This window comes from Ictidomys tridecemlineatus, chromosome 13 (assembly GCF_052094955.1).
Source record: "Ictidomys tridecemlineatus isolate mIctTri1 chromosome 13, mIctTri1.hap1, whole genome shotgun sequence".
NCBI lineage: Eukaryota > Metazoa > Chordata > Mammalia > Rodentia > Sciuridae > Ictidomys > Ictidomys tridecemlineatus.
In genome coordinates, this window is record NC_135489.1 from 23,322,208 (window position 1) to 23,325,831 (window position 3,624).

Sequence of the window (3,624 nt, forward strand, 5' to 3'; positions counted from 1 at the left end):
GTAAGGTGATTTGTTAAAGGAGACTGTGATGTATGCAAAGCACCCCCCCTCCTCTCCCCCTCCCCCGTCCTCCCCAAAAGGTGTACTTAAGCATTGTTCAACCCCGGCTCTGAGCTCTGGGCTGCTCTTCTTGAGTGGGCCTAGAGTCTCAGCGCGCTGAATTGGATCCTAAATAAAAATCCCCTTGTGTGTTTTGCATGAAGCCAATCTCTTGTGGTCTCTTCTTCTGACGTTTCACAGGTCCCTTACAAGGTGGCTAGAGGCGGGAGGTAGGAGAAGCCATCTCCAGAGCTGGGAATTAAAGGTAATGAGAGTCTGTCTCTTTAATTTTAAAACTCACTAGTAAATTTCTAGGCATCCAACCTTCTTTTATGAAGCTCGTGCGCTGGTCACGCGGCAGACCTCTCCTTGGTTTATACGGCCATAATCCAAGCTGTCCTCTTTGCACTGACACATGGATTAGGTCACTTCTTTCTGTCTACTAGAATAGCAACATCTGAAGGCCATGAGTACAGCTCACTTGCATCACTTTGGGTTTCAGCAACGTGTATTAGCACCATGAAAGCTCATAGCTGCTGTAGCCCTTACAGGGCTAACACCAGGCAAGCCAAAAATTTCTTCACAGCAATATTTTCCCTTAACATTTTACTGGAAAATCTTCAAAAGAAGTTATGTGAGACTTGGTTGCCTTATCTGTAATATGGGATGAATATTTTTCCTACAAATGAAATGGAAAAATGGAAGAAATGATACAACATATACTAGTCACCTAGATGTATTAATGAATACTATTGTCCTCATTTATCTCCACCTAGATATGGCTTTAACTTGTTTTGATTTTTGGTAATTTTTTTCTGAACTATTTGAGCTTGGGATACATACAGACACCATGAAACCTTTAAGTATTTTATTGGAATTCTTCCACTTATGGGAAGATAAAATTTCTAACCTAAACATTGACAATAAACCAAATTACCTCTTAAATTCTGACAGTCTGTAATGTGGACTGAGCAAGAGGCTCAGAGGTGACTGGAAATGAGAGAGAGAGAGAGAGAGAGAGAGAGAGCGAGAGCAAGAGCGCTTTGGTTTCAAACAAAAGTTACAGAACATTAATCAATGTAGGTGTTTTGTAGTAGGAAATTTCTCATTTTTATTAGCAATTTTGTTATAGTACTTTGAAAGCAAGGATTAATTCATCCAAAGTAAAAAGGGTATTCTGTCTCATTCAGGATCCCTACCAAATCTATGTAGAAAACGTGGGGGAAAGCAATAAGTAAGTTCCCTAGGGTTTGTAGCCAGGGAGTCATTACTGCATCTAAGCCAGAAGGGCAAAATTTGCAAGAACCCAGTGAGAATAAGTGTACGGAGTGTGCCACACGTGAGTAGCTGGGGGAATTTTCAAGAAGACATGATAACCTCTTAAGGGGAAATGTGTTCCTTGCTTTCCTTGTGTTTTCCTTAAGGAAATTCCAGTTAGTACCAGCAAAAAGTCTGAAACCATGTTATGTACTCTTGGAATAGCCAACTCTGTATAATGAGTATTCCCATGTACTGTTCAACTATGCATACTGAACCTGGATGTTAGATAACTGCAGGATAAAGAAATGCTGTATGGCTGATGTATTCATAACCAACTTTTTATTGAATGAACTATGCAATTTATTTCTTCTATAAAATTAAATTCAAAATGTATCTCCAAGTTTATTTTACTTGACTGTAAAAATTGAAATCTCTCCACAAATGGATTTCATTTTGCCCCCAAACCCTCATTTTTTATTAGCTACTATCAAGCTACTTGAATAATATGAACTTCTGTCAAATTATGTAAACATCCTCTCAAATGGCACTGCAATGTTGTTAATAATAGAAACATAAATACAACCACGGTGGTGGTATTTCCTTCGGGAACGCCACTGGGTCGTTTCTACTTCCTTGTTAATGAAAATAACTTGCATTGAACCTATTTATGCTTGAATCCCTTGTTGTCAAATTGGATTAAAGTTTAGTCTCATGAACAAAACACTTTCCCTCGCCTCTGCCTCCTCCCTTCCCTCTCTTTGCTTTAAAATCATCAGACTCCTTCTGCCACTTCCCCGGAGGTGAAGAGCCCCAGGACTCTGCTGAGAGCCACCCGGATGTGGGCAGCCTCTGGGGGCACTTCCCGGGACAGTGCTGGCTTGGGCGATAGACGGGTTTCCTGTCGCGGAGCCCGGGCCCCTGGAACTCCGGATTGCGCTGTCCAGCCCGGGATGCAGGCGTTCGCTGTCCAGGGGCGGGGTAGGGTTGGTTGCGCTCCAAGCGGACCAGCCTAGGCGGGACCTGCCTTCTTGGCACCCCCGGCCTGGGTTAGATTCCAGGAGGATTCTGAGGGATCCTGGAGGGATGGAGTGGTGCGGCTGCTGCAGGACCACAGTGGTCATCACTCCTCCTGCCCAAAGAGCACAGTAACAAAATTCTTCCCCATGTGCTATGAAAACCCTTGTAGCGGGGATTGAACCCAGGAGTAGCTAACCACTGAGCCACATCCCCAGCCCTTTTTTTGTACTTTATTTAGAGACAGGGTCTCACCAGTTCCTTAGGGCCTCACTAAATTGCCAAGGCTGGCTTTGAACTCACCATCCTCCCCCCTCAGCCGCTGGAGCCGCTGGGGTTGCAGGCATGCACCAACGCGCTCTGTGTACTTTTAAAGTAGATGCGACCTACCTAAAGCTGGCTGTACAGTTACCGCAGGTGAAAACAGAGGGTGAGGTTGCCAATGGAACCTGGATTTTTCTCATGGGGGTTAAGGAGGCTTTTCCCCCGCCTCTCCGCTTAAGCCCAGGGGAGGAGCCAGAACCTAAGAAGATCTCAGCCACCCAGCTCCTCCGGGCTAGGAAAATCACCAGTTCCTGTGTCCTTGGATCCTATGGCAAATGTGCAAACTCCCAGAATTTAAGCACACTGCTGGATTTCTGTTCTCTCGACTAAAAGGCTCAGGGGTCACTCTAGTTAAACTGGGCTAACTGGGCTGCAGGAAATAACCACACAAGAGACACAAATACCTTTTTCTTTGGGGTCACTGTGACGGATCCTCTGACCTTAAGGGTTAGCAGGAAGAGAGAGAGCAAGAGCAGAGAGCACATGCTGACCCCTTTTATTGAGGAGAAGCTATTCAAATGAGGCAAGGGGTCAGGTTTCAGGGGGCTGAGTCATCTTCATGATGTCCACTGTCAGCAGGTTGACTGACACCTGGGTAGGACACACCCAAGGGCACAGTAAGAGGAGGGGACACACACAAGGCACTTCCATGGAAGATTCTATCCTAAACAGGGCAAGGGGTTTTATTACAAAGGAACAGGTGAGCATAGCTCCACCCATGGGGCTGTAGCAAGACACACCCATTTCTGTGACTGAGCGCCTCAGCACCCAGCTGGGGAGTGTAACTCAGTCATCCATAAGGTTGGCCTCCCACAGCACCCAGAACACCTTTGCTTTACATCTCGTGAAACACACCAGAGCAAAAGAGTTATATCCCAGAGGTGGGTCCCTCCACCTCGAAGTTATTTCCTTTGAGACAATCCCAATTCATAGGAGACACAGAAATTTACAGACAATGCCTACTCAACTGGTGACAGAGCCCCGCCT

General features: G+C 45.5%; 1 long non-coding RNA gene across 1 annotated transcript; it reads right to left on the reverse strand.

Moving 5' to 3' along the window:
- Positions 1 to 1,621: 1,621 nt before the first annotated feature.
- On the reverse strand, positions 1,622 to 2,859 carry LOC144370108 (uncharacterized). Its single transcript, XR_013430048.1, has 2 exons — positions 2,704 to 2,859; positions 1,622 to 2,428 (listed from the first exon to the last, which is right to left on the reverse strand). It is a non-coding gene; the product is annotated as an uncharacterized LOC144370108 (long non-coding RNA).
- Between the last annotated feature and the right edge of the window lie 765 nt (positions 2,860 to 3,624).